Source organism: Chiloscyllium plagiosum, chromosome 7 (genome assembly GCF_004010195.1).
Source record: "Chiloscyllium plagiosum isolate BGI_BamShark_2017 chromosome 7, ASM401019v2, whole genome shotgun sequence".
In the NCBI taxonomy this organism is placed as follows: Eukaryota; Metazoa; Chordata; class Chondrichthyes; order Orectolobiformes; family Hemiscylliidae; genus Chiloscyllium; species Chiloscyllium plagiosum.
In genome coordinates, this window is record NC_057716.1 from 87,586,036 (window position 1) to 87,599,243 (window position 13,208).

The 13,208-nt window shown below is 41.8% G+C and overlaps 1 long non-coding RNA gene across 1 annotated transcript in view; it reads right to left on the reverse strand.

Moving 5' to 3' along the window:
* LOC122551747 overlaps positions 1-12,061 on the reverse strand; it is a 35,331-nt gene extending 23,270 nt beyond the window's left edge. The window contains exons 1-2 of the long non-coding RNA XR_006312189.1: positions 12,022-12,061; positions 1,367-1,533 (exon numbers count right to left, since the gene is read on the reverse strand). This is a non-coding gene — a long non-coding RNA (uncharacterized LOC122551747). The remainder of the gene's footprint in view (positions 1-1,366; positions 1,534-12,021) is intronic.
* Positions 12,062-13,208: the final 1,147 nt, after the last annotated feature.

Genomic DNA, 13,208 nt, shown 5'->3' on the forward strand with positions numbered 1-13,208 from the left:
CACAGTAAATACTGATGCAAGATATTCATTTAGTATCTCCCCCATTTTCTGCGGCTCCACACAAAGGCCACCTTGCAGATCTTTGAGGGACCCTATTCTCTCCCTAGTTACCCTTTTGTCCTTAATATATTTGTAAAAACCCTTTGGATTCTCCTTAATTCTATTTGCCAAAGCTATCTCATGTCACCTTTTTGCCCTCCTGATTTCCCTCTTAAGTATACTCCTACTTCCTTTATACTCTTCTGAGGATTCACTCGCTCTATCCTGTCTATACCTGACATATGCTTCCTTCTTTTTCTTAACCAAATTCTCAATTTATTTGATTTGGAGATGCCAGTGTTGAACTGGGGTGTACAAAGTTAAAAATCACACAACACCAGGTTATCCTCCAACAGGTTTAATTAGAAGCACACTAGCTTTCGGAGCGACGCTCCTTCATCAGGTGGTAGTGATGAAGGAGCATCGCTCCGAAAGCTAGTGTGCTTCCAATTAAACCTGGTGGCTTATAACCTGGTGTTGTGTTATTTTTAACTCAATTTCTTTAGTCATCCAGCATTCCCTATACCTACCAGCCTTCTCTTTCACCCTGACAGGAATATACTTTCTCTCGATTCTTGTTATCTCATTTCTGAAGGCTTCCCATTTTCCAGCCGTCCCTTTACCTGCGAACATCTGCCTCCGATCAGCTTTCGAAAGTTCTTGCCTAATAGCATCAAAATTGGCCTTTCTCCAACTTAGAATTTCAGCTTTTAGATCTGGTCTATTCTTCCATCACTATTTTAAAATGAATAGAATAGACTTAAGTAATACTTTACGTTTTTATTCTTTCTGTCAAAGTCATCACCTTTACATCATCCCCTCGGTACACTCCATCAGCCAGATGTTTGCCCACTCACTCAATCTGTTCAAATCCATCTGCAAGTTCCTTAAAAAGAAAACAAAGAACTGCAGATCTGAAATAAAAATAGGAAGCCCTGGAGAAACTCAGCAGTTTTGGCAGCATCTGATTATCAAATGCCTTCTGGAAATCCAGGTACAAGTTTCCCTTTATCCATAGCACATGTTATTCCTTCAAATAACTCCAGTAAATTGGTTAAACAGGACTTTTTTGGATTAAACCAGATTGTATCTGTACAATTATCTTGAGATTTTCTAAATGCACCGCTATAATCTCTTTGATGATCAATTCCAACACATTCCCCAAGATAGACATCAAACTAACTGTTTTTTGATTTTCTGTTTTCTGCTTCCCTACCTGTTTGAGTAGAAGGGCTATATTTGCTACTTTCCACTGTAATAGAACCTTTCCTGAGTTGTTGAAACTTTTTGACATTAACATCAACACATCTACTACCTCATTACCTACCTCTGTAAAAGCCTCAGATGAAGTCCATCTGGATATAAGAGACTTCTCAGTCCACAGCTCCATCATTTTGCTGAGTAATCTTTCCCTCATAATTGTAGTTTTGCTGGGTTCCTCTCTCTCTTTCATTTTCCGATTTCCAACTGTTGCTGGTATGTCCTTGTTGTTCTCTATAGTGAAGATAGAAACAAAATATCTGTTCATTTCATTTGCCATTTTCTAATTATGTTCTACTAACCTCCATTTTCATGCTTCAGAGGAAAATCAATCACTTTACTTCCTCCTTTCCTTTTTAGCTTGTTAACCATTTTTAAATTCTAAGTTAGCTTCCTCTAATACTTCAATTTCTTCCTTCTGATTAACCTTCCAGTTGCTCTCTGCAATTCTTTATCATTTGACCAATCACCAGACCTGCTATTTATCTTTGCACTATTGCATACTTTTTTCTCTTAGGTTTGACAATTCTGCTAACTTTTTTTGTCAACTGGGGGTTATGAGTTTTTTTTATTTATTGTTGGTATAGATTTACTCTGATGTATCCCCTTAAATGTCAGCCACTGCGTTTCTATTGCCTAGTATGCTAGTTTACCTTAGTTAACTATCATGCCCACATGTTTGCTCTTATTTAGGATTTAAACACTAGAATTAGACCCAATCTTCTCCCTTTCAAACTAGATGTAAAATTCAATTAGTTTGTGGTCACTGCTACCTTGGGTGACTTTATTCTGAGGTCATTAATTAATCCTGTTAGGTTAGGCCACTTTTGGAATATTATGTGCAATTCTCGTCTCCCTTCTATCAGAGGGATGTTATGAAACTTGAAAGGGTTCAGAAAAGATTTACAAGGATGTTGTCAGGGCTGGAGGGTTGAATAGGGAGAGGTTGAATAGTAACATCTTGTTTTGATTGTTGGTGTATTCTGTAATTTGTTTCTCTCCGCCCCTTCCTGCCATTTTCTGACCATCCTTTACTGTATTCATATTTTTTTTCTCAGCTTGTTTCTACACTTTAACAAATGTCCTCCTTCCACAATTCATCCTTTGCCTCCACAGTGTAGTTTAAAAGATTCTTTACTTCTCTGGTTATGAAGTTCACAAGAACATATTCAAACAGCTGGGGCTGTTTTCCCTGGAGCTTCGGAGACTGAGGGGTGACCTCATAGAGATTTATAAAATCATGAGGAGCATGGTTAGGGTAAATAAACAAGGTATTTTCCCTGGGGTGAGGGAGTCCAGAATTAGAGGCATAGGTTTAGGGTCAGAGGGGAAAGATGTAAAAGGGACCTAAGAGGCAAGTGTTTCACGTGGAAGGTGGTGCGTGTATGGAATAAGCTGCCAGAGGAAATGGTGGAGGCTGGTACAATTACAACTTTTAAAAGGCATCTAGATGGGTATATGAATAGAAAGGGTTTAGAGGGATATGGGTCAAGTGCTGGCAAACGGGACTAGATTAGTTTAGGATATTTTGGCGGCATGGACAAATTGGACCGAAGAGTCTGTTTCTGTGCTGTACATCTCTATGACTCTATGACGCAACACCAATCTGCCCAAGGCACGCTGTTGTAAGAAAGTATTTTGAAAACATACTATGAACCTCTCAATCAGGCCAGTACCACCAATCTGATATTTCCTTTTTTTATGTAGATTAAAGTCATTTTCTCTTCTATACATTGTTCCACATTATGGTTAGTTACAGGTTAGTGTGGGAAAGGGGAGGCTATAGACCATTCCCACTAATGATTTCTTTCCTCTGTTATTCCCAATTTCTATCCAACCTGATCTCCTGAACCAAGGTCATCTCTAACTATTGTAATGATGCATTGTTGATTAATAATACTAAGATTCCACCTTTACCTATCTTCCTATTTTTCCTGAATGTCTTATGTTCAGGACACACTCCTCTTCCTCCTGAAGCCATGTTTTCAGAATGGCTAACAGATTGTATTTATTTAATTCAATGTGCGCTATTAACTTGTTCCCTTTGTTTTGAATGTTACATATATTCAGGTATGGAGCTGTTAGTTTTTGCTTGTCATTTCTGTAACATCTTGTTTTGATTGTTAGTATATTCTGTAATTTGTTTCTCTCTGCCCCTTCCTGCCATTTTCTGACCATCCTTTACTGTATTCATATTTTTTTTCTCAGCTTGTTTCTACACTTTAACGAATGTCCTCCTTCCACAATTCACCCTTTGCCTTCACAGTGTGGTTTAAAAGATTCTTTACTTCTTTGGTTATGCAGTTCACAAGAACATTGACTCCATATGTTTCAGGTGAAAACGATACAGTCCCCACTTTCCCTAGTACTGGTGACATGAACCAGAACTTACTTCTCTCACATTCTTTACTTGTATTATCATGGACCAAGTTTCACACAGCTCAGGTAATGATCCAGAGGTTATGACCTTTGAGGCTTTGCTTTTCAATTTAGAGCCTAGCTCTCATTACTCTTTATGCAGGGCCCATTTCCTGGTGTAAGTACACAAACCCTTGCAGGTAAGAGGGCAAGTTGAAAAGTAATTGGGATCATTGGCTGTGTTAATTGAGGAATGAGCATAAAAGCAACAAAGTCGTGTAATGTTTTTAAAAGCTCTCATTAAGAATATTGGGTTCAGTTTGACCACTAAAGCTGTGGTAAGATGTCAAGGTGTTGGGAAGGTACTGAATACATTCTTTTTTTCTCGAATAGCTCTCACGATAAGGGACTTCAGTAATGCATTGAGATAAGAGATGCTGGGATGGATTTCCAGAGGAGATTTGACACAGATGCTCAAAATCATGAATAGTAATGATCGAGGAAGTAGAGAGAAGTTGTTACAAGGATTGATAACCAAGGAACACAGATTCAAGGTGAGTCACAAAAACAACTTGAGGTAATGTGTGAGAAACTAACTTCTAAACACACTGAGTTGTTTTGATTTGGAATGCATTGCCTAACAAGATGGTACAAGCAAGCTAACCAAACTGGTTCAGTTACAACATTCAAAATAATGCTAGATAAATACAGGAAGGGGGCTGTAGGATCATAGGAGCAAGAGCAGGCAATTCAACCTCTTCCAACATTTAATTAGATCATGGCTGATCATCTATGCCAATGCCATCTTCCTGTGGGGTCTTCATATCTTTTGGCATTATTAGTATCCAGAAATCTATTAATTTCTGTCATCAACATGCTCAATGATTGAGCTTGTAAGCCCCCTTGAGTAGAGAATTCCAAATATTTACCACCCTCTCAATGAAGAATTTCTTCCCCATCTCAGTCCACCCTTAACCCTGAGATTATGTCTGTGGGTTCTATATTCTCCAGCCAAGGGAAACATCTTATCTACTGTGTCATACTTTATAAGTGTTTTGTAGGTTTCAATGAGATCACATCTCATTCTTCAAATCACTAGATAACAAGGGTCCAACTTTCTCAATCTCTCCTCAGAGAACAATTGTGCAATCGAAAGGATTAATCTGGTGAACAATGCTGTATTCCCTCTATGACGACTACATCCTTTTTCAGATAAGGAGATCAAAACTATACACCATACTCCCGTACAATTTTTCTCCAGGCTGTATATAATTGCAGCAGGACATATTTACTTCTGTACTTAAAAGGTCCCCATGATGAAGGCCAGTATATGAGAGCATTCCTAACTGCTTGCTACATTTGCATGCTAGCTTTTAGAATGAATGAACAAGGACTCTCAGTCCCATTGGACACATGAACAGCCTAACCTTTCACCATTTAAGTCTTTCTGTTGTTTCTGCTACACGTATTCACATTAAATACGACAGCTCGTTTGCAATGCAGAGTGATGCCAACAGCACGGGTTCAATTCCCATACCAGCTGAGATTACCATAAACCTACCTTCTCAACCCCACCCTTATGTGAGGCATTGTGATCCTCAGGTTAAACCACCACTCGTCGTCTCACTCTAATGAGAGAGTAACCCTGTAGTGCTTCGGGACTTCGCTTTTACATTCCACCTGCCATGTTCTTGTTCATTTCACACAATGTACAGTGTTAAGGGGAAAAGCAGGATGCTTAATTAATTGGAAAGCTCTTGCAAAGACCTGGCACATACATAATGAACTATGTTGTATATTCCAAGACAGCAATCCTGCTGAGGAACAGGCAAGAGTTTGATATCACTCATAGTAATTAACCAAGAGATCTAATGCAGCACTCCACATTTTTTCCATTTGTCAGTTTTGTCTCATTCACAAAGACTGAAATAATCAGAAAGCAATAATGCAAGATTCGTCCTTCACAGAACATCTGTGTCATCCGTCAAAAACTCAAAAATTAATAAAAAGGTTAACTTGATTTGGTCATAATTGGTTAAAAACGTATGACTTTTGGAATGGAAGCTAAGTGGAAAAGTTCTCATGAAATGTTTGAAGTTAGCACCAACAATCTCACGGCTTATCTCAATTCAAAAAATCCTACCGGTGGGTCAACTGAGGGTGGCTTCACTTTAGTGCCATTTGTAAAGAAACATGACTGAGACAGTAACCTGTCACAGCTCATTTACATCATGTCAAAGTCCATTCAGTGTTAAACTCATTCAGTATGACATTAGTCTCTCTCCAAAGTTCAAGAGGTTGCTTTGCAATGTGCTTCGAAGTTAGATTTGGTTTTATGTTTGTGTCTGAATCGATTCGGTCAATTTAACACTGCTACAAAGATAATAATTGCTTTGCACCAAAGTTTGATGTAAAATTTTGTCTCCCACCAATAGATTTTTATTTCAATTTGTGTATGCCTTTTTTTTTGTCAGGGCCAGTTAATAGAGGATAAGGCTTGCCTGGTTCCTTGTAGACTGTTGTGCAGCCGTGCTCACCTTAATAGGATTGTGGCTTCGCAATAAACTTGTAGTGGGCAGTTTTAACCTGATCAACTCACCGAATCAGAGAAAATTACTCACTTGTCCAACATTTTGCTTCATTTTGAAGTTCAATGTAATACAATCTGTTTCCACTATGGTTACATTTTGGACAGAAGGTTATAAGCTTTCTGTCTCACCAATCAAAGCCTAAAACTAGCCAATTAATGACCATTTAGGGGCTTAATCCTTGGTGAGCCTGTCAGTGTTCACAACAGCTATAAATGTACGACAGCTTGTTAGCTCCTGGGGTATGCATTCAGCGCTTGTTAGAGAGAATGACATTGAGAATGTTTGGACAGCTAAGTGCCAACTCTCTGTCCTTGTTGATTGCTCCTGCCCCCCTTTTCCTGTGACCTCCCCACCCTGCAAGTGCCTCCTGACAACAATTATTTCTGGGCTGGGTCATGTTGCATTCCTGGAACTCCAGAGCACCTGCAGGCTGTGGTTCCTCTGTAACATTGCCTCTCCATTTACTTGCAAGCAAAGCCAAAGTAAATTTACCAAACTTCTGCATAAAATCAATAATGTTTACAGCAGAAGCTTCCTGTATGGGGAGAATTGTTATCAGTTTTGGTCGCCTCATTATATGAAACTTGTAGAAGCTTTAGAAAGGATGTAGAGGAGATTTACCAGTATGCTGCCTGGATTGGAGGGCATGGCTTATGAAGAAAGGTTGAGGGAGTGAGGGCTTTGCTCATTGGAGTGACAAAGGATGAGAGGTGACTTGATAGAGGTGTACAAGATGTGGAGAGGCATAGGTAGAGTGGATAGCCAAAGACCTTTTCCCATGGCAGAAATGTCTACCATGAGGGGGCATAATATTAAGGTAATTGGAGATGTCAGAGGTCGGTTTTTCACATAGACTGTGGTGGGTGCATGGAATGCATTGCTGGCAGTGGTAGTAAGGTCAGATACATTAGGGATATTGAAGCGACCCTTGGATAGGCACATGGAAGATAGTACAATGAAGGGTATGAAGGTTAGTCTAACCTTAGAGTCAGATAAAAGGGCAGCACAACATCGAGGGCCGAAGGGCCTGTATTATGCTGTACTGTACTGTGTTCTATGATCGAATAGCAGAAGGAAACATTTTTTGTTAAACCATAAGGCTATACAATATAGGAGCAGAATCAACTAGGCAAAACTGAGGACTGCAGATGCTGGAGATCAGAGTCTAGATTAGAGTAGTGCTGGAAAAGCACAGCAGGTCAGGCAGCATCCGAGGAGCAGGAAAATCAATGTTTCAGGCAAAGGCCTTTCATCAAGAATGAGGCAGGGAGCCTCCGCGGTGGAGAGATAAATGGAAGGGGGTGGGGCTGGGGAGAAAGTAGCCAAGAGTACAATAGGTGGATGGAGGTAGGGATGAAGGTGATAGGTCAGAGAGGAGGGTGGACCCGATAGGTGGGAAGGAAGATTGGCAGGTGGGACAAGTCATGAGGATGGTGCTGAGCTGGCAGGTTGGAATTGGGGTAAGGTGGGGGGAGGAGAAATGAGGAAACTGGTGATGTCCATATTGATGCCCTGGGGTTGAAATGTTCCGAGGCAGAAGATGAGGCATTCTTCCTCCAGGCGTCAGGTGGTGAGGGAGTGGTGGTGGAGGAGGTGCAAGACATGCATGTCCTTGGCAGAGTGGTAGGGGGAGTTGAAATGTTCAGCCACAGGGCTTTGGTTTTGATTGGTGCGGGTGTCCTGGAGATGTTCTCTAACGCACTCTGCGAGAAGGTGTCCAGCCTCCCCAATGTAAAGGAGACCGTATCGGGAGCAACGGATACAATAAATGACATTGGTGGACGTGCAGGTGTACCTTTGATGGATGTGGAAGGCTCCTTTGGGGCCTTGCATGGAGGTGAGTGAGGAGGTGTGGGCGCAGGTTTTGCAATTCCTGCGGTGGCAGGGGAAGGTGCCAGGAGGGGAGGGTGGGTTGTTGGGGGTCGTGGATCTGACCAGGTAGTCATGGAGGGAATGGTCTTTGTGGAAAGCGGAAACGGGTGGGGAGGGAAATATTTCCCTGGTAGTGGGGTCCATTTGTAGGTGGCGGAAATGTAGGTGGATGATGTGTTTATGCGGAGGTTGGTAAAGTGGAATTCGAGGACCCGGGGGTTGGAGGGGTGGGGTTTGAGGGCAGAGGTACAGGACATAGATGAGATGTGTTGGAGGGCATCTTCAACCGTATGGGAAGGGAAATTATGGTCTTTAGAGAGGAGGCGATCTGGTGTGTTCTGTGGTGGAACTGGTCCTCCTGGTGGCAGATACTCAGTTCCACAACAGAACACATCAGATCGCCTCCTGCTTTAAAGACTGTAATTTCCCTTCCCATGTGGTTGAAAATGCCCTCCAACGCATCTCCTCCACGTCCCGCACCTCCGCCCTCAAACTCCATCCCTCCAGTCGCAACAAGGACAGAACCCCTCTGGTCCTCCCCTTCAACACTACCAACTTCTGCATCATCAGCCGACATTTCTGCCATCCCCAAATGTACCCCACCACCAGGGATATATTTCCCACCCCACCTCTTTCCACTTTCAGCAAAGACTGTTCCCTCTGTGACTACCTGGTCAGGTCCACACCCCCTCCCCCAATAACCCACCCTCCCCTCCTGGCACCTTCCCCTGCCACCACAAGAATTGCAAAACCTGTGCCCACACCTCCCCCCTCACCTCCATCCAAGGTTTACCTGCAAATCCACCAATGTCATTTATTGTATCCGTTGCTCCCGAGGCCTCTCATTTACATTGGGGAGACTGGTCACCTTCTCGCAGAGCGCTTTAGGGAACATCTCTGGGACACCCGCACCAATCAACCCCAGCGCCCCGTGGCCCAACAATTCAACTCCCCCCTCCCACTCTGCCGAGGACATGCAGTCCTTGGCTTCCTCCACCGCCACTCCCTCACCACCCGACGCCTGGAGGAAGAATGCCTCATCTTCTGCCTCAGAACAATTCAACCCCAGGGCATCAATGTGGACTTCACCACTTACCTCATTTCTCCACCCCCCACCTCACCCCAGTTCCAAATTTCCAGCTCAGCACCATCCTTATGACCTGTCCTACCTGCCAATCTTCCTTCCATCTATCTGCTCCACCCTCCTCTCCAACCTATCACCTTCATCCCCACTTCCATCCACCTATTGTACTCTTGGCGACCTTCCCCCAGCCCTATCCCCTCCCAATTATCTTTCCACTCCAGAGGCTCCCTGCCTCATTCCTGATGAAGGGCTTTTGCCTGAAACGTCGATATTCCTGCTCCTCAGATGCTGCCTGACCTGCTGTGCCTTTCCAGCACTACTCTAATTTAGGAGTAGAATCAGCCAATTTGGCCCATTGAATCTGCTCTACCACCCAAACAAGGCTGATATGTATCTCAATCCATTCTCCTGCTTTCTCCCTGTAACCCTTGAACCCCTTACCAAACAACAACCCATCTATCCCTGTCTCAAATACACTCAATGACTTAGCTTCCACAGCCCTCTGTGACAATGAATTCCACTTGTTGTAAATTTGTGAATGTATCTTTCACATCATGGAAAATTAATAACAGGTGTAGACCATTTAGATTCTTCAGCCAGTCCTGTCATTCAATGAGAAAGTATCTGTGATGTAACACTGAATCAAGTCTAAAGTTTGGACTAGCAACCCTAAATGCACCAGAAGAGATTTGTAGCATTTAGCAGGCCATGATGCCTTTAACTGTTGAAAAAATTACAAAGGTGTCTTCACAGATGTCATGTGCTTTCCTGATGAATACCATCCTGAAGTAGACAGAATTGTGAGACTAACTCAGCTTCTGCCAAGCTGCTCCTGAGTGCAGTCTAGAAAAACAAGAAAGAACAGCTCAAAAAGAAGGGAGCAATGTTAAAAATGACAACTCCAGCAAACTGAGAACCTAACCTGAAAATCTGAGAGTAAGCATAGATCCAAAGGATCTCAATAAACTTTGAAGAGATCTCTTTACCACATGACAATGATTGAAGAAATTTTTGTCACAACTTGCGAAGGCAAAGATCTTTACAATCCTCAATATAATGGACAGATACTGGCAAGTGAGGTGGAAGAAAGCAGTAGCAGTTTTAACTATATTCTGAATGCCATTCAGGAGAAGGCTGTGCATGCTGCTTGGCATTTCCACTGTCAAATGCAAACAGCACAAGATAGTAATCTTTTCAGACTGGAGGCTGTTGTGGATCCTATGCTTTGAATGAGGAGACACAGTGGAAGAAGGCACACTGAAATCAGAATCCAGTGTGAGTGCGAGAGTGAGCTTGCCAGATGGACGTGAATTTAACAAGAAAATGATGCAATTAAAGATACCTGGAGTCAAGTATGTTATGGTCCCAAATGATGTTACTACTGAACCAGTCAGATACCAAACTGAAATCTGAATTGATAGATCATTTTTTAAATTAATAGTGGTAGTCTTTGTAGAAATATATTTACACAATACTGCAGATTTGGTTGTAACAATAAAACAGAGATTTATTATACAAAGATATGGTGATAAAATAGAACAAACCAAGCTATTGACATATAATACAACTTTAACAATTTCAAAACATACAGCAAAACAAAATTCTATCTATTCCCAACACAATCATTTTATAATACCAGAGAGAATTCCTTTCTCTATTACACTTAGAATTTTGATTTGACTGTTTCTTTCAACTCCTACTCTTGAGAGATTGATTGATTCATTGTCATGTGTATTTATTATAAATATGGTGAAAATTGTTGGTTTGTGTTGCCACTGTAGCACTGTCTTAAAACACAGAAAATAAACCAAAACACAGAATATAAAGGCAGAAAATGAGACAATCAAATTCATCTTAGTTTAGGTGATCTTTGGAAAAGCTCCCGTTTCTAGCTCAGCCATGGACCTGTATCAGATCCCCTCCATCCTGATGCCTCGAGTCCCTGCTGCTAAATCGACAACATTGCTGTCACCATGCTGATGCAGCTTGAACAAAGAGTCACAACTCTCTGGCATTATCTCGACTTCACCAGTGCTGCTGCTATGAGTTCACACTGGGCCAACCTCACCAATGCAGCCACTACCAGTGCTGTAGGGTCCTGTGCTGGGACCAATCTCACTGTCTCCATCTAGCAGTGGACCTGGAGCCTCAGCTTAGCCTGCAAGGCTGGACCAGGTATTAAGCCTGGAACCTGCTCCTCACTCGCTGGGAGACCTCAGGGTGCAATGGAGCCGTGTCTACATCATCCTGGTGTTGCTGGCATGGCCACCAGATACCTTCTCTTTCATCATCTACTTGGCCTTGATTATTCACACAAATAAACTTTAAAATTTTCATCTTCAAATAAGGCCTTCATTTGTTCTAACCAAACACTTCTGGTCTGGAATTTTTAAATGAAAACCCCTACACTGAGGTCATCTATTTCTTTAATAAAACAAAGAACAGCAGATGCTGAAGAGCTGCTTATGACATATGACATCCCAGACAGACCATGGCCTCCAGTTCGGATTACTGGGAGTTTGAACAGCTGATATCAATGATTACAGCAGAGTTTGTAGAATAGCTGAACACATACTTCAATCATTATGGCATTGCAGACAATGTGATAAGTGATAATCGGCCTTGATTAATGAATGAAGAATTCAGATGGTTCATGAAGGATAGAAGAATTTAACTCTATACATTATGTCTATATTAGCCTCAGACAAATAGAAAGACTAAGGTGGAAATGAAAATCTGCAAAGAGATTATAAAGAAATCAGGTAAATCAAGCACTGATGTATGCAAGGCAATTGGTGACAGAAAAAATAAACTTACTGAACACCAGGAAGTATTCCAATCCAAAGGTTATTTTCTCCCCATATCCAAATTACTTTTCCAATAGGATCAGTTCTGGATCCACTGTCATTTATATCAACAATTTAGATGAGAATATAGGAGGCATGATTAGTAAGTTTGTGGATGATATCATAATTGATGGCATATTGGGCAGTGAAGGAGATTATCTCAGAATATAATGAGATCTTGGTCAGATGGGCCAATGGGCCAAGAAGTGGTAGATAGAATTTAATTTAGATAAATGTGAGGTATTTCATTTTGGTAAGGCACACAAGGACAAGACTTACACACTTAATGATAGGGTGTTGGTTCATAGCTCCTTGAAAGTGGTGTTGAGTGTAGATAGGTGGTTAAGAAGTAATTTGGAGCGCTTCCCTTCATTGGTCAGGGCATTGAATATAAGAGTTGGGATGTCATGTTGTGGCTATACAAGACATTGGTGAAGCCACTTTTGGAATACTGCATACAATTCTGGTCACACTGTTATTGGAAGGGCACTGTTAAACTAGAAAGGGTGCAAAAACATTTATAAGGCTGTTGCTGGAACTGGAGGGTTTAAGTTATAAGGAGAAACTGAATAGGTTAGGATTTTTTTCCCCTGGACTGTCAGAGGCTGAAGGGTGACTTTATGGAGTTTTATGAATTCATGAAGGGTATGGATAAGGGTGAATAGCCAAGATCTTTATCCAAGGGTAGAGGAGTCTGAAACCAAACAGTATAGGATTAAACATAGAACATAGAAGAATACAGCGCAGTACAGGCCCTTTGGCCCTCGATGTTGCGCTGATCCAAGCCCACCTAACCTATACTAACCCACTATCCTCCATATACCTATCCAATGCCCGCTTAAATGCCCATAAAGAGGGAGAGTCCACCACTGCTACTGGCAGGGCATTCCATGAACTTACGACTCGCTGAGTGAAGAACCTACCCCTAACTTCAGTCCTATATCTACCCCCCTTAATTTAAAGCTATGCCCCCTTGTAATACTGCACGTGTTTTCTGATATTTCTCACATTGACATAATTTGACAAGCTATTACAGTTCACTCTTATAACCCTTGTGAATATACTCTTCTGAAACCCATCGATTCCTGCCTTAAGCTGCTCAATGATTGACATTCCACACCATACACTCACAGGAGCATAGAATCTGTGCCAACAGAA